Source organism: Phocoena sinus, chromosome 8, assembly GCF_008692025.1.
Source record: "Phocoena sinus isolate mPhoSin1 chromosome 8, mPhoSin1.pri, whole genome shotgun sequence".
In the NCBI taxonomy this organism is placed as follows: Eukaryota; Metazoa; Chordata; class Mammalia; order Artiodactyla; family Phocoenidae; genus Phocoena; species Phocoena sinus.
The window spans coordinates 22,713,704-22,736,359 of NC_045770.1; the positions used below are offsets into that span (position 1 = coordinate 22,713,704).

At 39.1% G+C, this 22,656-nt stretch overlaps 1 pseudogene; it reads right to left on the bottom strand.

Moving 5' to 3' along the window:
- Positions 1 to 17,138: 17,138 nt before the first annotated feature.
- Positions 17,139 to 17,445, bottom strand: LOC116758274 (annotated as a pseudogene).
- Between the last annotated feature and the right edge of the window lie 5,211 nt (positions 17,446 to 22,656).

Sequence of the window (22,656 nt, forward strand, 5' to 3'; positions counted from 1 at the left end):
TAGAGGAACTAAAGAGCAAACAGACAATGATGAACAACACATAACTGAAATTAAAAAGTCTCTAGAAGGAAGCAATAGCAGAATAACCAAGGCAGAAGAATGCATAAGTGACCTGGAAGATAAAATAGTGCAAATAACTATCACAGAGTGTAATAAAGAAAAAAAAAAAAAATGAAAAGAATTGAGGACAATCTCAGAGTCTCCTGGGACAACATTGAATACACCAACATTGAAATTATAGGGGTCCCAGAGAAGAAGAGAAAAAAAAAAAGGGATGGAGAAAATATTTGAAAAGATTATACTTGAAAACTTCCCTAATATGGGGAAGGAAATAGTAAAGCAAGTCCAGGAAGCACAGAAAGTCCCATACAGGATAAACCCAAGGAGAAACATGCCAAGACACATATTAATCAAACTATCAAAAATTAAATAAAAAGAAAATAATATTAAAAGCAGCAAGGGAAAAGCAACAAATAATGTACGAGGGAATCCCCTTAAGGTTAATAGCTGATCTTTCAGCAGAAACTCTGCAAGCCAGAAGGGAGTGGAAGGACATATTTAAAGTAATGAAAGTGAAAAACCTACAACCAAGATTACTCTACTCAGCAAGGATCTCATTCAGATTCAACAGAGAAATGAAAACGTTTACAGAAAAGCAAAAGCTAAGAGAATTCAGTATCACCAAACCAGCTGTACAACAAATGATAAAGGAACTTATCTAGGCAGGAAACAGAAGAAAAGGAAAAGACCTACAATAACAAACCCAAAACAATTAAGAAAATGGTAATAGGAACATACATATCGATAACTACCTTAAATATAAACGGATTAAATGCTCAAACCAAAATATATAGGTTGACTGAATGGATATAAAAACAAGACCTATATATATGCTGTCTACAAGAAACCCACATCAGACCTAGGGACACATACAGACTGAAGGGTAGGGGATGGAAAAATATATTCCATGCAAATGGAAATCAAAAGAAAGCTGGAGTAGCAATTCACATATCAGACAAAATAGACTTTAAAACAAAGATTATTAAGGAGACAAAGAAGAACACTACATAATGATCAAGGGATCAATCCAAGAAGATATAACAATTGTAAATATTTATGCACCCAAAACAGGAGCACCTCAATACATAAGGCAAATACTAACAGCCATAAAAGGGGAAATCGACAGTAACACATTCATAATAGGGGCCCTTAACAGCCCACTTTCACCAATGGACAGATCATCCAAAATGAAAATAAATAAGGAAACAAGCTTTAAATGATACATTAAACAAGATGGACTTAATTGGTATTTATAGGACATTTCATCCCAAAACAACAGATTACACTTCTCAAGTGTGCATGGAACATTCTCCAGGATAGATCCAATCTTGGGTCACAAATCAAGCCTTGGTAAATTTAAGAAAATTGAAATTGTGTTACGCATCTCCTCCTACCACAATACTCTGAGATTAGAAATAAATTACAGGAAAAAAATGTAAACAACACAAACACATGGAGGCTAAGCACTACACTAATAGATAAGCAAGAGATCACAGAGAAATCAAAGAGGAAATTAAAAAATACCAAGAGACAAATGACCATGAAAACACGATGATCCAAACCTATAGGATGCAGCAAAAGCAGTTCTAAGAGGAAAGTATATTGCACTAAAATCCTACTTCAAGAAACAAGGAACATCTCAAATAAGCAACCTAACCTTACACCTAAAGCAAATAGAGAAAGGAGAACAAAAAACCTCCAAAGTTAGCAGAAGGATAGATATCAGAAATATCAGGTCAGAAATAAATGAAAAAGAAATGATAGCAAAGATCAATAAAACTAAAAGATGATTCTTTGAGAAGGTAAAAAAATTGATAAACCATTCACCAGACTCATCCAGAAACAAAGGGAGAAGACTCAAATCAATAGAATTAGAAATGAAAAAGGAGAAGTAAAAACTGACACTGCAGAAATACAAAGGATCATGAGAGATTACTACAAGCAACTATATGCCAATAAAATAGACAACCTGGAAGAAATGGACAAATTCTTAGAAAAGCACAAACTTCTGAGTTTGAACAAGGAAGAAATACAAAATATAAACAGACCAACCACAAGCACTGAAACTGAAACTGTGATTAAAAATCTTCCAACAAACAAAAGCCCAGGACCCAAATGGTTTCCCAGGCGAATTCTATCAAACATTTAGAGAAGAGCTAACATCTATCCTTCTCAAACTCTTCCAAAATATAGCAGAGAGAGGACCACTCCCAAACTCATTCTATGAGGCCACCATCACTCCTATACCAAAACTACACAAAGATGTCACACAGGGCTTCCCTGGTGGCACAGTGGTTGAGAGTCCGCCTGCCAATGCAGGAGATATGGGTTCGTGCTCCGGTCGGGGAGGATCCCACATGCCGCGGAGTGGCTGGGCCTGTGAGCCATGGCCGCTGAGCCTGCGCGTCCGGAGCCTGTGCTCCGCAATGGGAGAGGCCACAACAGTGAGAGGTCCGTGTACCGCAATATAAAAAAAAAAAAAAAAAAAAAAAGATGTCACACAAAAAAGAAAACTACAGGCCACTATCACTGATGAACATAGATGTAAAAATCCTTAATAAAACACTAGCAAACATAATCCAACAGCACATTAAAAGGATCATACACCATGATCAAGTGGGATTTATCCCCAAAATGCAAGGATTCTTCAATATATACAAATCAATCAATGTTATACACCATATTAACAAATCGAAGGGAAAAAAACGTATGATCATCTCAATAGACGCAGAAAAAGCTTTTGACAAAATTCAACATCCATTTATGATAAAAACCCACCAGAAAGCAGGCATAGAGGAACTTACTTCAACATAATAAAGGCCATATATGAAAACCCACAACCAACATCCTTCTCAACGGTGAAAAACTGAAACAATTTCCACTAAGATAAGGAACAAGACAAGGTTGCCCACTCTCACTACTATTATTCAGCATAGTTTTGGGAGCTTTAGCCACAGCAATCAGAGAAGAAAAAGAAGTAAAAGGAACAGAAAAGAAGAAGTAAAACTGTCACTGCTTGCAGATGATATGATACTATACATAGAGAATCCTAAAGATGCTACCAGGAAACTACTAGGACTAATCAATGAATTTGGTAAAGTAGCAGGATACAACATTAATGCACAGAAATCTCTTTCATTCCTATACACTAATGATGAAAAATCTAAAAGAGAAATTAAGGACACACTCCCACTTACCACTGCAACAAAATGAATAAAATGCCTAGCAATAAACCTACTTAAGGAGACAAATGACCTGTATGCAGAAAACTACAAGACACTGATGAAAGATATTAAAGATGATACAAACAGATGGAGAGATATACCATGTTCTTGGATTGCAAGAATTAACATTGTGAAAATGACTATACTACCCAAAGCAATCTACAGATTCAGTGCAATCCCTATCAAACCACCAATGGCATTTTCATAGAACTAATGCAAAATATTTCACAATTTGTATGTAAACACAAAAGACCCCAAAAAGCCAAAGCAATCTTGAGACAGAAAAACAGAGCAGGAGGAATCTGGCTCCTGGACTTCAGACTATACTACAAAGCTACAGTAATCAAGACAGTCTGGTACTGGCACAAAAACAGAAATATAGATCAATGGAACAGGATAGAAAGCCCAGAGATAAACCCATGCACATATGATCACACATATGATCACCTTGTCTTTGACAAAGGAGCTAAGAATATACAATGTAGAAAAGACAGCCTCTTCAATAATAAGTGGTGCTTGGAAAACTGGACAGCTACATGTAAAAGAATGAAATTAGAGCACTCCCTGACACAATACACAAAAATAAACTCAAAATGGATCAAAGACTTAAATGTAAGGCCAGACACTATAGAACTCTTAGAGGAAAACATAGGCAGAACACTCCATGACATAAATCATAGGAAGATCCTATTTGAATCACCTCCTAGGGAAATAGAAATAAAAATAAACAAATGGGACCTAATGAAACTTAAGGTTTTTGCACAACAAAGGAAACCATAAACCAGATGATAAGACAACCCTCAGAATGGGAGAAAATAGTTGCAAATGAAGCAACTGACAAAGAATTAATCTCCAAAATTTACAAGCAGCCCATGCAGCTCGATATCAAGAAAAACAAACAATGCAATCCAAAAATGGGCAGAAAACCTAAATAGACTTTTCTCCAAAGAAGGTATACAGATTGCCAACAAACATATGAAACGATGCTAGACATCACTATTCACTAGAGAAATTCTAATCGAAACTACAATGAGGTATCACCTCACGCAGGTCAGAATGGCCATCTTAAAAAAATCTACAGACAATAAATGCTGGAGAGGGTGTGGAGAAAAGGGAACCCTCTTGCACTGTTGGTGGGAATGTTAATTGATACAGCCGCTATGGAGAACAGTATGGAGGTTCCTTAAAAAACTTAAACTAGAACTACCATATGACCCAGATCCCACTACTGTGCATATACCCTAAGAAAACCATAATTCAAAAGGAGTTACGTATCACAATGTTCATTGCAGCTTTATTTACAATAGCTAGGACATGGAAGCAACCTAAGTGTCCATCGACAGATTAATGGATAAAGAAGATGTGGCACATATATAGAGTGGAATATTAGCCATAAAAAGAAACAAAATTGAGTTGTTTGTAGTGAGGTGGATGGACCTAGAGACTGTCATACAGAGTGAAGTAAGTTAGAAAGAGGAAAACAAATACCATATGCTAACACATATATATGGAATCTAAAAAAAAAAAAAGGTTCTGAAGAACCTTGGGACAAGACAGGAATTAAGACCCAGATGTAGAGAATGGACTTGAGGACATGGGGAGGGGGAAGGGTAAGCTGGGACAAAGTGAGAGAGTGACATGGACATATATACACTGCCAAATGTAACATAGATAGCTAGAGGGAAGAAACCACATAGCCCAGGTAGATCAGCTCAGTGCTTTGTGTCCACCTAGAGGGGTGGGATAGGGAGGGTGGGAGGGAGATGCAAGAGGGAGGAGATATGGGGATATATGTATATGTATAGCTGATTCAGTTTGGTATACAGCAGAAACTAACACACCATTGTAAAGCAATTATACTCCACTAAAGATGTTAAAAACAATATTTATTTTTTTAAAAACCCTATGAATGTTTAAAAAAAAGAGTTAATTATAGCCCATACTAGGGTTACCAATGTGTTTTCCTAGAATATACATTGTAACAGGGCAAATTCTAATATTTTTGCTTTCCCACCCTGAGTATATGTAGGACACTATATGTTCATTCTTGAGTATTGCTTCCACAGAAAGGGAGAAATTAGAAGTCACTTTGCCAAGGTCATTGTTTTTTTTTAGGTAGCAAAGCAGCCAAGAGTGGGAACAACTGCCCCCTACTCTCCAAATCTATGTCTCCTTTAGACAATTTCTCTGAGAAATAAACCAAGACCCTTTGTCTCACGTCTGTCATACCTTTTAACTAAGGTTTACAAAATAATATTTTCAATGCCCTTGATGGTGTGATCTCTCTCATATGCCAAGCACATCTGTTGAATTCAAAGACACCTGACTGCTTTCCCAAAGTTGACTCAGCAAGAGCACTCGGAACTCAAGTTAAGGCCCCAGGAGGGCAAGTGTTGGGAGTTCATGCTTTGCCCTTGGGAAGAAATCTCCTCCTGCCTACATTATTAGAAAATAATTCCTGTTTTTTTTACTGTATTTGTAAAAGGGCCTCAGGAGCCCAATCTTCCTGCATCTTGAGAAAAGAGGTTGGAATGAAATCAACGCTAATGTTACAAATAAAGTTATTATTCAATAGAATAAAAATTGGAAGTTTGAATAATGAGTATTACAGCCATTGCCTGTTCCTAAAAGCATTTTCATACAGGGCAGATACTGGTTACAGCATGCTGTATTTACATAATCCAACAGGAATAAGTTAATTTAATGACAGAGGGAAGAGAATGGATCTCAGAAAACAAGAGCCAGTGACATGTTACAACTTTTCTTTCTTTCTCTTGGTTTAACATATTTGTAAGCTGCCATTCGTTATAATAATTGACAAAACTGTGCAGATGTTTTGCTTTCTGGAAATTTGGATGTCATATGTCATGCCTAAGATTCGTCAGTAATGAGTTAAATTGGGCTATTGGACTTGTGGAGGCACTTCTGTTCTTAGCCTAATGATTTGTTTATTTAACCATTTTTGTTAGAGAAAGCCCAGAAAAAAGGAGATTTGATTTTAAAAATTAATCTTGAGAATAAATGTGTAAATACAAATACAGTGTTTTGTGGCCAATTCAGTTCTCAATCAATACCATTTTGAAATGCTAACTGTAATGAAGACAATGGACACTAATTAAATAAGCAAGATACACATCATCATGAAAAGGCCAACTTAACTGACCCAGCTTATTAATTTTCTGATGGTTATATTTAGAACAATAGCAACAGAATAAGTCTTTTGCATCCATTGAAACTCTGCACAGGCTTTCAGTACTAGATGTTATAAAATAGACAAATCTTCTAAACATGCCAGTCAATCGGAGGTATATTTACAAGATGATTAACTCTCAGGTCTTTATAAGGTCTTTGGAAGCCTACAGAAATTAGCTTTTCCCTATGTTTTCTTTTCTTTTTTTTTTTTAACATCTTTATTGGGGTATAATTGCTTTACAATGGTGTGTTAGTTTCTGCTTTATAACAAAGTGAATCAGCTATACATATACATATGTTCCCATATGTCTTCCCTCTTGCGTCTCCCTCCCTCCCACTCTCCCCATCCCACCCTTCCAGGCTGTCACAAAGCACCGAGCTAATATCCCTGTGCCTTGCGGCTGCTTCCCCCCAGCTATCTACCTTACTACGTTTGTTAGTGTGTATATGTCCATGACTCTCTCTCGCCCTGTCAAAACTCACCCCTCCCCCTCCCCATACCCTCAAGTCCGTTCTCCAGTAGGTCTGCGTCTTTATTCCTATCTTACCCCTAGGTTCTTCATGACATTTTTTCCCCTTAAATTCCATATATATGTGTTAGCATACGGTATTTGTCTTTTTCTTTCTGACTTACTTCACTCTGTATGACAGACTCTAGGTCTATCCATCTCATTACAAATATCTCAATTTCATTTCTTTTTAAGGCTGAGTAATATTCCATTGTGTATATGTGCCACATCTTCTTTATCCATTCATCCGATGATGGGCGCTTAGGTTGTTTCCATGTCCTGGCTATTGTAAATAGAGCTGCAATGAACATTTTGGTACATGACTCTTTTTGAATTTTGGTTTTCTCAGGGTATATGCCAAGTAGTGGGATTGCTGGGTCATATGGTAATTCTATTTGTAGTTTTTTAAGGAACCTCCATACTGTTCTCCACAGTGGCTGAACCAATTCACATTCCCACCAGCAGTGCAAGAGTGTCCCCTTTTCTCCACACCCTCTCCAGCATTTATTGTTTCTAGATTTTTTGATGATGGCCATTCTGACTGGTGTGAGATGATATCTCATTGTAGTTTTGATTTGCATTTCTCTAATGATTAATGATGTTGAGCATTCTTTCATGTGTTTGTTGGCATTCTGTATATCTTCTTTGGAGAAATGTCTATTTAGGTCTTCTGCCCATTTTTGGATGGGGTTGTTTGTTTTTTTGTTATTGAGCTGCATGAGCTGCTTGTAAATTTTGGAGATTAATCCTTTGTCAGTTGCTTCATTTGCAAATGTTTTCTCCCATTCTGAGGGTTGTCTTTTGGTCTTGGTTATGGTTTCCTTTGCTGTGCAAAAGCTTTGAAGTTTCATTAGGTCCCATTTGTTTATTTTTGTATTTATTTCCATTACTCTAGGAGGTGGGTCAGAAAGGATCTTGCTGTGATTTATGTCATAGAGTGTTCTTCCTATGTTTTCTTCTAAGAGTTTGATAGTTTCTGGCCTTACATTTAGGTCTTTAATCCATTTTGAGCTTATTTTTCTGTATGGTGTTAGGGAGTGATCTAATCTCATACTTCTACATGTACCTGTCCAGTTTTCCCAGCACCATTTATTGAAGAGGCTGTCCTTTCTCCACTGTACATTCCTGCCTCCTTTATCAAAGATAAGGTGTCCATATGTGCGTGGGTTTATCTCTGGGCTTTCTATCCTGTTCCACTGATCTATCTTTCTGTTGTTGTGCCAGTACCATACTGTCTTGATTACTGTTGCTTTGTAATATAGTCTGAAGTCAGGGAGCCTTATTCCTCCAGCTCCTTTTTTCGTTCTCAAGATTGCTTTGGCTATTCGGGGTCTTTTGTGTTTCCATACAAATTGTGAAATTTTTTGTTCTAGTTCTGTGAAAAATGCCAGTGGTAGTTTGATAGGGATTGCATTGAATCTGTAGATTGCTTTGGGTAGTAGAGTCATTTTCACAATGTTGATTCTTCCCATCCAAGAACATGGTATATCTCTCCATCTATTTGTATCATCTTTAATTTGTTTCATCAGTGTCTTATAATTTTCGGCATACAGGTCTTTCGTATCCTTAGGTAGGTTTATTCCTAGATATTTTATTCTTTTTGTTGCAATGGTAAATGGGAGTGTTTTCTTGATTTCACTTTCAGATTTTTCATCATTAGTATATAGGAATGCCAGAGATTTCTGTGCATTAATTTTGTATCCTGCTACTTTACCAAATTCATTGATTAGCTCTAGTAGTTTTCTGGTAGCATCTTTAGGATTCTGTATGTATAGTATCATGTCATCTGCAAACAGTGACAGCTTTACTTCTTCTTTTCCGATTTGGATTCCTTTCATTTCCTTTTCTTCTCTGATTGCTGTGGCTAAAACTTCCAAAACTATGTTGAATAAGAGTGGTGAGAGTGGGCAACCTTGTCTTGTTCCTGATCTTAGTGGAAATGCTTTCAGTTTTTCACCATTGAGGATGATGTTTGCTGTGGGCTTGTCATATATGGCTTTTATTATGTTTAGGAAAGTTCCCTCTATGCCTACTTTCTGGAGGGTTTTTATCATAAATGGGTGTTGAATTTTCTCGAAAGCTTTCTCTGCATCTATTGAGATGATCATATGGTTTTTCTCCTTCAATTTGTTAATATGGTTTATCACATTGATAGATTTGTGTATATTGAAGAATCCTTGCATTCCTGGAATAAACCCCACTTGATCATGGTGTATGATCCTTTTAATGTGCTGTTGGATTCTGTTTGCTAGTATTTTGTTGAGGATTTTTGCATCTATGTTCATCAGTGATATTGGCCTGTAGTTTTCTTTCTTTGTGACATCCTTGTCTGGTTTTGGTATCAAGGTGATGGTGGCTTCGTAGAAGGAATTTGGGAGTGTTCCTCCCTCTGCTATATTTTGGAAGAGTTTGAGAAGGATAGGTGTTAGCTCTTCTCTAAACGTTTGATAGAATTCACCTGTGAAGCCATCTGGTCCTGGGCTTTTGTTTGTTGGAAGGTTTTTAATCACAGTTTCAATTTCAGTGCTTGTGATTGGTCTGTTCATATTTTCTATTTCTTCCTGATTCAGTCTTGGCAGGTTGTGCATTTCTAAGAATTTGTCCATTTCTTCCAGATTGTCCATTTTATTGGCATAGAGTTGCTTGTAGTAATCTCTCATGATTTTTTTTATTTCTGCAGTGTCAGTTGTTACTTCTCCTTTTTCATTTCTAATTCTATTGATTTGAGTCTTCTCCCTTTTTTTCTTGATGAGTCTGGCTAGTGGTTTATCTATTTTGTTTATCTTCTCAAAGAACCAGCTTTTAGTTTTATTGATCTTTGCTATTGTTTCCTTCATTTCTTTTTCATTTATTTCTGATCTGATTTTTATGATTTCTTTCCTTCTGCTAGCTTTGGGGTTTTTTTGTTCTTCTTTCTCTAATTGCTTGAGGTGCAAGGTTAGGTTGTTTATTCGAGATGTTTCCTGCTTCTTAAGGTGGGCTTGTATTGCTATAAACTTCCCCCTTAGAACTGCTTTTGCTGCATCCCATAGGTTTTGGGTCGTTGTGTCTCCATTGTCATTTGTTTCTAGGTATTTTTTTATTTCCTCTTTGATTTCTTCAGTGATCACTTCATTATTAAGTAGTGTATTGTTTAGCCTCCATGTGTTTGTATTTTTTAAAGATCTTTTCCTGTAATTGATATCTAGTCTCATGGCGTTGTGGTCGGAAAAGATACTTGATACAATTTCAGTTTTCTTAAATTTACCAAGGCTTGATTTGTGACCCAAGATATGATCTATCCTGGAGAATGTTCCATGAGCACTTGAGAAAAATGTGTATTCTGTTGTTTTTGGATGGAGTGTCCTATAAATATCAATTAAGTCCATCTTGTTTAATGTATCATTTAAAGCTTGTGTTTCCTTATTTATTTTCATTTTGGATGATCTGTCCATGGGTGAAAGTGGGGTGTTAAAGTCCCCTACTATGAATGTGTTACTGTTGATCTCCCCTTTTATGGTTGTTAGTATTTGCCTTATGTATTGAGGTGCTCCTATGTTGGGTGCATAAATATTTACAATTGTTATATCTTCTTCTTGGATCGATCCCTTGATCATTATGTAGTGTCCTTCTTTGTCCCTTTTAATAGTCCTTATTTTAAAGTCTATTTTGTCTGATATGAGAATTGCTACTCCAGCTTTCTTTTGGTTTCCATATGCATGGAATATCTTTTTCCATCCCCTTACTTTCAGTCTGTATGTGTCTCTAGTTCTGAAGTGGGTCTCTTGTAGACAGCATATATAAGGGTCTTGTTTTTGTATCCATTCAGCCAATCTGTGTCTTTTGGTGGGAGCATTTAGTCCATTTACATTTAAGGTAATTATCGATATGTATGTTCCTATTTCCATTTTATATATTGTTTTGGGTTCGCTACTATAGGTCATTTCCTTCTCTTGTGTTTCGTGTCTAGAGAAGTTCCTTTAGCATTTGTTGTAAAGCTGGTTTGGTGGTGCTGAACTCTCTCAGCTTTTGCTTGTCTGTAAAGGTTTTAATTTCTCCATCAAATGTGAATGAGATCCTTGCTGGGTAGAGTAGTCTTGGTTGCAGGCTATTCTCCTTCATCACTTTCAGTATGTCCTGCCACTCCCTTCTGGCTTGTAGGGTTTCTGCTGAGAGATCAGCTGTTAACCTTATGGGGATTCCCTTGTGTGTTATTTGTTGTTTTTCCCTTGCTGCTTTTAATATGCTTTCTTTGTATTTAATTTTTGACAGTTTGATTAATATGTGTCTTGGCGTGTTTCTCCTTGTATTTATCCTGTATGGGACCCTCTGTGCTTCCTGGACTTGATTAACTATTTCCTTTCCCATATTAGGGAAGTTTTCAACTATAATCTCTTCAAATATTTTCTCAGTCCCTTTCTTTCTTTCTTCTTCTTCTGGAACCCCTATAATTCGAATGTTGGTGCGTTTCATGTTGTCCCAGAGGTCTCTGAGACTGTCCTCAGTTCTTTTCATTCTTTTTTCTTTATTCTGCTCTGCAGTAGTTATTTCCACTACTTTATCTTCCAGGTCACTTATCCGTTCTTCTGCCTCAGTTATTCTGCTATTGATCCTATCTAGAGTGATTTTAATTTCATTTATTGCATTGTTCATCGTTGCTTGTTTCGTCTTTAGTTCTTGTAGGTCCTTGTTAACTGTTTCTTGCATTTTGTCCATTCTACTTCCAAGATTTCGGATCATCCTTACTATCATTATTCTGAATTCTTTTTCAGGTAGATTGCCTATTTCCTCTTCATTTGTTAGGTCTGGTGGGTTTTTATCTTGCTCCTTCATCTGCTGTGTGTTTTTCTGTCTTCTCATTTTGCTTATCTTACTGTGTTTGGGGTCTCCTTTTTGCAGGCTGCACGTTCGTAGTTCCCGTTGTTTTTGATGTCTGTCTCCAGTGGCTAAGGTTGTTTCAGTGGGTTGTGTAGGCTTCCTGGTGGAGGGGACTAGTGCCTGTGTTGTGCTGGATGAGGCTGGATCTTGTCTCTCTAGTGGGCAGGTTCACGTCTGGTGGTGTATTTTGGGGTGTCTGTGGCCTTATTATGATTTTAGGCAGCCTCTCTGCTAATGGGTGGGGTTGTGTTCCTGTTTTGCTAGTTGTTTGGCATAGTTTGTCCAGCACTGTGGCTTGCTGGTCGTTGAGTGAAGCTGGGTGCTGGTGTTAAGATGGAGGTCTCTGGGATATTTCCACCGTTTAATATTATGTGGAGCTGGGAGGTCTCTTGTTGACCAGTGTCCTGAAGTTGGCTCTCCTACCTCAGAGGCAGAGCCCTGACTCCTGGCTGGAGCACCAAGAGCCTTTCATCCACACAGCTCAGAATAAAAGGGAGAAAAAGTAGGGAGAATTAGTAGAAGTATGAGTAAAGAAAGAAGGAAAGGAGGAAAGGAAGGAAGGAAGAAAGAAGCAAAGAAGGAAAGAAAGGAGGGAGGGAGGGAGGGAGGGAGGAAGGAAGGAAGGAGGGAAAGAAGGAAAAAAGACAGAAAGAAAGATGATACAGTAAAAATAAAATAAAGTATAATATAGTTATTGAATTAAAGAATATTTAGAAAAAAAAAAAAAAAAGGGACGGATAGAACCTTAGGACAAATGTTGGAAGCAAAGCTATACAGAGAAAATCTTACACAGAAGCATACACATACACCTTCACAAAAAGAGGTAAAGGGGGAAAAATCATAAATCCTGCTCCCTGAGACCACCTCCTCAATTTGGGGTGATTCATTGTCTAAAGGAGGGAAGGAAGGAAGGAAAGAAAGAAAGAACGAAGGTAAAGTATAATAAAGTTATTACAATTAAACTTAATTATTAAGAAAAAGAATTTTTAAAAAAAAGTCATGGACGGATAGAGCCCTAGGACAAATGGTGGAAGCAAGAGTATACAGACAGGATCTCACACAGAAGCATACACGTACACATTCACAAAAAGAGGAAAAGGGAAAAAAATCATAGATCTCGCTCCTAAATTCCACCTCTTCAATTTGGGATCATTCCTTGTCTATTCAGGTATTCCACAGATGCAGGGTATATCAAGTTGATTGTGGAGCTTTAATCCGCTGCTTCTGTGGCTGCTGGGAGAGATTTCCCTTTCTCTTCTTTGTTCTCACAGCTCACAGGAGCTCAGCTTTGGATTTGGCCCTGCCTCTGCGTGTAGGTCGCTGGAGGGCGTCTGTTTTTTCGCTCAGACAGGACGGGGTTAAAGGAGCCGCTGATTCGGGGGCTCCGGCTCACTCAGGCCGGGGGTTGGGGGATGGGGGAAGGAGGGGCACTGCGTGCGTGGTGGGCCTGCGGCGGCAGAGGCAGCGTGACGTTGCGGCAGAGGCCGGCGTGATGTTGCACCAGCCTGAGACCCGCCGTGCGTACTCCCGGGGAAGTTGTCCCTGGATCCCGGGAACCTGGCAGTGGCGGGCTGCACAGGCTCCGCGGAAGAGGGGTGTGGAGAGTGACCTGTGCTCGCACACAGGCCCCTTGGTGGCGGCAGCAGCAGCCTTAGCGTCTCCCGCCCGTCTCTGGGGTCCGCGGTTTTAGCCGCGGCTCGCGCCCGTCTCTGGGGTTTGCGCTTTCAGCCGCGGCTCGCGCCCGTCTCGGGGGCTCGCGCCCTCAGCCGCGGCTCGCGCCCGTCTCTGGGGTTCGCGCTTTTAGCCGCGGCTCGCGCCCGTCTCTGGAGTTCCTTTAAGCAGCGCTCTTAAACCCCTCTCCTCGCGCACCGGGAAACAAAGAGGGAAGAAAAAGTCTCTTGCCTCTTCGGCCGGTGCAGGCTTTTCCCCGAACTCCCTCCCGGCTAGTCGTGGTGCACTAACCCCTTCAGGCTATGTTCAAGCCGCCAACCCCAGTCCTCTCCCTGAGCTCCATCCAAAACCAAAACCCGAGCCTCAGCTCGCAGCCCCGCCCGCCCCGGCGGGTGAGCAGACAAGCCTCTCAGGTTGGTGAGTGCCGGTCGGCACCGATCGTCTGTGCAGGAATCTCCCCGCTGCCCTCCGCACCCGTCGCTGTGCACTACTCCGCGGTCCCGAAACTCCCCCCTCTGCCTCCCGCAGTCTCCGCCCGCGGAGGGGCTTCCTAGTGTGTGGAAACTTTTCCTCCTTCACAGCTCCCTCCCACTGGTGCAGGTGCCGTCCTTATTCTTTTGTCTCTGTTTTTTCTTTTGCCCTACCCAGTTACGTGGGGAGTTTCTTGCCTTTTGGGAGGTCTGAGGTCTTCTGCCAGCCTTCAGTAGGAGTTCTGTAGGAGTTGTTCCACGTGTGGATGTATTTCTGGTGTATCCGTGGGGAGGAAGGCGATCTCCGCGTCTTACTCTTCCGCCATCTTCAAGGTCCCCCCCCCCATGTTTTCTTATAAGACATTGTTTAAAATAATCTCACCCACTAATAATTAATATTTCTTGACCCTTCTATGTCTAAAGTTAGATAGCCCAGGGTTCAAGTGCAAATTCTCCCACTTATTAGCTGTGTGATTCTGATATCTTTTATACCTCTGTAAGCTTGGCACAAATAAGTATTAATATCTATTAGCTTCTATTATTATATTATTATTATTACTATAACAGCCATCAGTGCTGGCTGTTCAATGGTGGTTTCATCACCCCTTGTTCTACTCTGATCCCTCATGTGACCATGCATGTGCATTCAATCTTACTTTAGTTTGTGCAGTTACTCAGTGCTTATGCTTGGGTCAGAATGTGCCTGGCCACTCTCCACTTCAACCTTGTCACTTGGTGGATGGAAGATTGCAGAGGGTAAAAAGGATCATAGTTATTTTGAGCCCATTATACAGCAGACATCTCACTAACCATGTAGCAAATGTTATCTTATCATCATTTAACTCTTATAGAACTGTTAGGTAGGTATTATTACCTCCATTTTTAAAATGAAGAAATTGAAATTTTAAAATGGCAAGGTAACTTGCCCCAAGTCACAAAGGAACAATTGGTAGGATTCTGACTCAAGTCAAAGTCTCCACATCATGAAAACTCACTTTATTATGTCAGACTGCTTTCAGATGTCAGGAGCGCAGTCCATTAACTAACTCAGTGCCTAACATAGCACTAAATGCTTAGTAAATAATATTTCTGATGGCTGTTATAGTAATAATAATGATATAATAATAGAAGCTAATAGATATTAATACTTATCTGTGCCAAGCTTACAGAGGTAAAAAAGATATCAGAATCACACAGCTAATAAATGGGAGAATTTGCACTTGAACGCTGGGCTATCTAACTCTGAAAAACATATCTTAAATTTCTATGTCATAGTACTCCTCTAAAGCCTTAGCAGTATAAATTAACATCCTCAGAAGGAAGGCTGATGGGAAGGCCAACATGCTTTACAAATAAGCTTTATTTTTCTAAGGTCCTTGAGGATCTGTATATTTCATAATTGGAACCGCATCTGCACTCCCCGTGACTGGTCTTCAGTGAGTGTAAAGGCTGCTAGTCCTGTTCGTATCCTGCCGTTGTTTGTTCATGATTACACATCCCATTTAGGTTGATTTCTCAACACTCAGCATCCTGTGTGTGCTCTACTGGAACTACCAACTGACGTACAAATACAGAATTTTCTATTGGTTTTGTGATTTTCTTTATTCACAGACATATTTTGGTCACATTTTAGTCACTTCCTCCTTAGCCTCTGCTTGCATAATTACTCCTCCTTATATATAGGACCTTGCAATTTTTATTTTCTGCTACATATCTTTATTTATTTATTTTTCTTTCATAATTGAGACTTTATTGATTGTTTAGAGAATCAGTACTCAGACATTTCAATTTGTACACAATTCTTTTTTTTTAAAGTTAATTAATTAAATAATTTATTTTTGGCTGCACTGGGTCTTCGTTGCTGTGCACGAGATTTCTCTAGTTGCAGCGAGCGAGGGTTACTCTTCGTTGCAGTGCCTGGGCTTCTCATTGCGGTGGCTTCTCTTTGTTGCAGAGCACGGTCTCTAGGCACGTGGGCTTCAGTAGTTGCGGCATGTGGCTCCGTAGTTGTGGTGCACGAGCTTAGTTGATCTGCGGCATGTGGGATCTTCCTGGACCAGGGCTCGAACCCGTGTCCCCTGCATTGGCAGATGGATTCTTAACCATTGCACCATCAGGGAAGTCCCTGTACACAATTCTTAACATATGTACCAAAAATCTAAAAAATCATGTAGTTATGGTTCTTTTCTGAAAAGTTATTGCAGTGACTTTCCAGCTTAAAATTTGGAGGCAAATTTTCCTTAACAGAATAGCAAGTACCAATATCTTCAAATATTGATATGCTGTTCTGTCATAAGTCCCACTAACTCACAATTTAATATCATATACTGTACATACTCAAATTGTCAATCATTCACAGTACATTAACAAAGTTACTAGAACTGTACTACCATGACCAAAGATGTTACAGAACACACAAAATTCTGACCAGGAGAGCCAAGATCAAGGAGTGAGTGGTTTGCTTTAGGAAAAATTCTACCGAAAACAATATGGGAAGAGAAGTAATTTAAAGTTGGGGGTGGGAGGGAGGGATGAATTGGGAGATTGGGGTTGACATATATACACTACTGATACTATGCATAAAATAGATAGCTAATGAGAACCTACCTCACAGCACAGGGAACTCTACCCAGTGCTTCGTGGTGACCTAAATTCGAAGGAAATCAAAAAAAGAGGGGATGCATGAATATGTACAGCTGATTCACCTTGCCACACAGTATAAACCAACACAACACTGTAAAGCAATCACACTCCAACAAAAATTAAAAAAAAAAAGTGTTCAAGACATTAAATGCACAACTGACTCCTAATGCCATTTAGTATGCTTTGTATTATAGGATATAATAGCTACCCCCATCTGTGGAATGTTAAGCTGACACCGAAGACAATCAAAGCCTCCCATATTCAATATCCCACTATTTTCTGGTTGTACCAAAAAATAAACAACCAGCAAATGATTTCACCTTAAAAATAAAAAATTACCGTTAAAAAAATTTTAAGGGTAAAAAATTGGGGATGAGGGGGTATTCCCTCCTTTTTAAAAATGTTTCTAGAGCTACTAAAAAACTGGCATTTACAAAATAGTTGATAAAAATATTCCTCTGGATTGTGCAAGAAGAGAGACAGGGACCACTGATAGGACCAGGTGTGTGATATTAATCAGACTTGGCTTCTTTCTTTCCTGCTTCATCAGAAGCTGGGCTCTCCTCGTTTTTAGTTTCTCCATTTTCTGCAGGTACATCTTCTTTAGTCTCTTGGTTAGCCTCTTCAGTCTGTTTTCCCTTTGCTCCCCTTTTCCCTTTTGTTTGCACTTTTGTCTGAAGATTTATTCTTTCCTGCCTCCTTTTTGGGCTTCGTTTCCACTTTTGCAGGAGCCGGTTTAGCTGACAACCTCGCCGATCTCCTCTTGGGCTCCTCCTCCGCCGCCCCCTCGGCGGAGCTGAGCTTCCTCTCGGGCACCATGGCGGCGGTGAAGCTGCCACTTCCCGCCGCCCTGCTGTATATCGCGGCTGCCGGGCGACTCGGCGGAAAATGCCAGCGGGGACAAGAGTTGCTGCGGCCAAGGGGGTGGTCCGGCCCACCCGATCTGACAAAACCCGCCGGCCCAGACCTTGCACTTTCCTTCTTCTCTCCGGTCATCTTTTATGTTAGTCAGATCATCGTGGTCACACACAAGCGGTCACTGGTGTTATGACCTTTAGCATCAGAAGAGTCATTCGGGGCAGTAGAAGTAAAAGTTAAAAATCACTTGCCGCTTTCAGTAAAGGAAGAAAAATGTAGCTTAAAAAGACGTTTATGAAGTAAGCTAAGCTTTTAAAAATTTCTGTATGGTTCGGACTGGGATGGTGTAAATATACTGTACATCCATGGGCAATTATAAATTAAACCTGAGCTGTGAAATCTGACCTCTTTACCTACCTGATCATGAACAAACGTGAGAAAGAAAAACACTTAGATTTGAATTTCTTTTTTGATTCTTCTACATCTCACAGTTTGGCAGAATTGCTAATAAGGAGTGAAATGTCCAAACAGGTTGCCTCAGAAAGGCAGAGAAGCAAAGAGTCTGTATGATCCACACTGAATAATTTTGTCTCAAGGAATCAGATGTGCGATGTGCTGCCTAATTATAGGAAATGGCAAATTGAGAAAAACACTGTAGTCATGAAAAATCCCCAGAAGATATCTGACAATGTCCCAGAAATCTGTTTCCATTCCAAATGCTGCCAAATTCTTAATGTGGGGGAAATGCGAGAAGGAAATCAAACTTTGACTCTCCTTGTAAGTCATGAAATCAAACCCAATGGACAAAAGGCTGTTCTTGCCTGGGTTATGACACCAGCTGTCTGAAGGGACTGTTCTAATTATCACTAGTCTTATTCGTTCCAAGTTAATTTTTTTTTGCTTAAACGTAACCATATATGGACATGTTCCCCTGAAAACTGCAGTTAATGCATTTTCTTTCCCTAGGTACACAGCTGATATTAAGAAAGTATGCTTTGTTCCCTCCTAGAATCGAAAGGATAAGAGGGCATTGAGAATAGTGATAGAAATTTTAAATAACCGAAGGGAGTGTTTTGGAGTCTGAGGCATAAATGTCCCTGATTAAGCACTGAATTAAGAGCATTCCCTGGACAATTACTACTTGAAGGAATGGGCAGAACATCTGCAGAATGGGGGTCACTGTAGCAGGCTAGCCCATGAGAGCTTCAATATCCAACGACTAAAAGCAATTCTGAGATTGAGGACCAACCGTGTTTGCACAATAGAATCTTCTAGGGAATTTTTTTTTAAAGTACTTATGCTTAAACTTCACCCCAGATCAATTATACCATCGTTTTTGAAGTGGTACCCATATATTTTAAAAACTGTCTAATGTGCAGCCAAAGTCATGAACTATTGGATGAAAGTCTACAATAAAAAGATGCAATGATTTCTTAACTCTTTTTGAAATTCTGATGAAAGTCATAGATTATTCATTTTACCAGACCAAATTAACATAGGGAGATATATGATTAGATAGATAAAACTAGGACTCATGAATATCATGAAAGATCACTCATAGACCTTGTAGGAGCCAATGAGCCTCAGACTAATAACCACTGGTTAGAGTTCTAGCAAAGCTAGAGGCTCAGGTGGCATAATTTACCCATCAGCCAATGTGTTTATTGTTTATTTTCTTTGTTAAACACATTGGCCTGGAAACCCTTGGAGTAGGGTTCAAAAATTATATTTAACGGATCTTTAGAGGGTTCACAACCTACTGTGGGACGTAGGACATGCACACAAATACTTCACTACAAGGGAGTAAAAAGCACCCAGATGGTTAGCACAGATTAGATCTGCTCCAGTAGTTTAAAAGAACAAGCAAGTCCTTCCATCTGGGAAAATGAGGGAGAATTCCATCAAGAAGGCAGAATGATCATCTCAGAAGGCAAATGTCAAATGCACTGGAATTATAGAATTCCCACACTGTAAAGACTCTTCCAGAAAGGCCTGCTGACTCAAGATGGGAAAGAGGTCTGGCACAGTTAACACTTTATGCCTTTCAGACAAATCTAGTTTTGCATGATTATTTTTTTATCATTTGCACATTCTTCCTCACCCTACCCCATCCCCAAATAAACAAAAATGCTTGATCATATCTCTAAGCATTTTTGAAATAAAGTGATAACTAGTATTGATGGACAGTTTTAATTTTTTGATCCTGAATCTATACCTCTTCAAGCAGAGCATGAATTTGAGAGCTCACCCATAGTATGGCACATCTGTAGCAGATAGAACTACTGCCCCCATCTCTTCTAGTCTAACACTGTAGGTATGAAGTCTTCATAGTACTTCTAAATGTGGTTAATGTTTTTCACAAGTGTCCCTTAAAAAATGAAATAGTACTATCATTTTGTGTGTTTAAATGCATTTGCATTTCATTCAAGGGAAATGAGTTTTCTGTTTTAATTTCATCTCAATTCCACTTAAAGCCTAGCTCATTTTGTCATTGAACATTTTTTTAAGTGTTAGTTGTGCTAAATCACTCAATGGGAATTTGAAATTTGGGTAATATTTTTCAAGCTATGAATAAACTTGCATCTGCTGCTGATTCTCAAATCTATAGATTCCTTTCTCCACCCCTAAGTTAATATTATTAATTTATTTATTTATTTTTGCTGTGTTGGGTCTTCGTTTCTGTGCGAGGGCTTTCTCTAGTTGTGGCAAGCGGGGGCCACTCTTCATTGCAGTGCGTGGGCCTCTCACTATCGCAGACTCTCTTGTTGCGGAGCACAGGCTCCAGACGCGCAGGCTCAGTAGTTGTGGCTCACAGGACCAGTTGCTCTGTGGCATGTGGGATCCTCCCAGACCAGGGATCGAACCCGTGTCCCCTGCATTAGCAGGCAGATTCTCAACCACTGTGCCAGTAGGGAAGCCCCAATATTAATGCTTTGTATTTCTCAAGGTAAATTTTCATACATTATTTCACATGATTTTTGTAATAACTCTACAAGGCAAATAAATCAAGTCCCGTTATCTGTATTTTACAAACAGAATACTGATATTCAGACTTACCTGAATTAGATGTAGGTTTGCCACTGAATTAGAGTTAGAACCAGATCTTCTGTTTACTAGTCCAGTGCATTTTAAATGTATTGTTCTCGCTTTTCTTGTGTCCATTTTGTTAAGGAAAATAAGTAAATTTATCATTTCTCGACACTGAAAAAATAGCTTATAATTTGGTTGCCCATATATATTAGGAGATTCAAGCTGAATTCTACTAGTTCTAATGCCTATCATGTGACAAGCACTGGGGCATGTCTTTACCTATATTATTTCTAATCTTCATCTTAATCTTCACCTTCATTTTACAGAAGAAAAAATGAAGCTCGCAGACACTAAGTAACTTGTTAAAGTCACATACCTGCTAAATTTCTGCCCTTCTTGGTTCTCCCTCAGGCTATGGCTGACTTGGCAAATCCATCTAGACTAGCCTTTACTCTAGAACCCATGGCCAGATGTCTTACCAGATTCCCCCAAATATACTCTAACAACATTATTATTGTTGTCATTGTCAAGACAAATACTTATTTACTGTTTATATCTAGAAAACACTTCCTTAGACATTAAAAACAGAAATATGAGTGCAGTGTTTGTCTTCTAGAAGTTTAGCATCCAATAAAGTGATATAGTGCATACATAACAGCACAAAAATCAAACAATAGAACAACAGAGGGTCGCATTCCCCAGGTACAAGATAAAAGTTTTAAACTTTAGCCTGTAAATACCATCAAAATAGAAAGGGGATCAATGTAGACTAAGATAATAGAATATCTCAGAAAGGAGATAATATTTAACAAAAGATGGAATTCAGATAAGAGGAGAGAAATGAGAGGGAATTATATGTAGGAGCAATTCTAAAAAGATTAAAGAAGTCAAGAAATATAGTATGTTCAGTGGATTCTAAGATGATTCCTTTGGTTGATTTATCTGTTAGATTGGATATGGCTGCAAGTAACTGAAACCTCAATTTACAGTGCCTTAAGCAAACAAGGGTTTGTTTTTCTTGTATAACAAGATGTATAACCATTAGAAGGTGGTTGCTGGAACTGTTTCAGCGGCTCAATGATGCTGTCATTTAGCATGTTAGCTTTCATTGTTTATGTCTGCAGCATCATGGTCATGTGAAAGCTGCTGCCATTTGACATATCTGTTCTGATTTGAGGAAGGAAGTGTGGTGAGAGAGAACACATTAGCAGCATCTGCTCTTTTCCTCTGGGAGAGGCTGTGACATAGGGAACCAGATTGCTGTGCTTGATTTGGATCATAGAAGCACATTACTGTCCCAACTAAAGCCAGGGTTTCAATAGTAAGGAAAAAGGGGAAATTAACATTGAGTGGCTAAATAACAGTGTCTGTAGAACTTGATTATCAATAATAGAAATGTACTCAGTTCCTTCAGTTAGTGACATTTTTTTGCACAAAATCATGAAGCAGTAGAAAGCCCGGGTAACAGTCTCAACAGAGCAGAGTTAGAGTTCCTAAGGAACTGGGGTGTTATTAGGGGTACCACAGCATCCTTTTCACATAGCAGCAGCTCTAGTGGTTGGGCCATCCTTTAGTTCCTCCAGTAATTGGTGACGATAGCTTCCTATTTATGAATTCCATCCATTTTCTCATCTCTGTCTCTTCTCCTATTACTTCTGCTGTTTTTTCTCTATTACCGTGTAAGTTTCTGTATTGAGCTCCAATCTGACTAGAGTTGCCAGATGAAATACAGGACACTCGGTGATTTGAATTTCTGATAAACAGCAACTATATTTTTGTATAAATATGGCCCATGCAAATTTGTGATGTACTCACACTAAACAATACTGTGTTATCTGTCTGAAATTCAAATTTAATTGGGAGTCCTGTATTTTCTTTTGCTAAATTCAATAGTCCTAAAGCAGATCTATTTGGCTAATCACCAGTTAAGACTGTCTCTGGTGGAATACTTCTAATATCATTCCACCTGATAGACCTCTGGCTAGCACATAGATAGCAGCCTCTGGCTTAGAAATCTATCCTTAGTACAGTCATCTTAGATCACTATGGTAGGCTTATGTGGGCAATGCATGGAAACATATAAAGAATTTCTTGATTCTTCAGCTCATCAAGACAGTCTGTGGGAACAGAATTCCCAGAGTA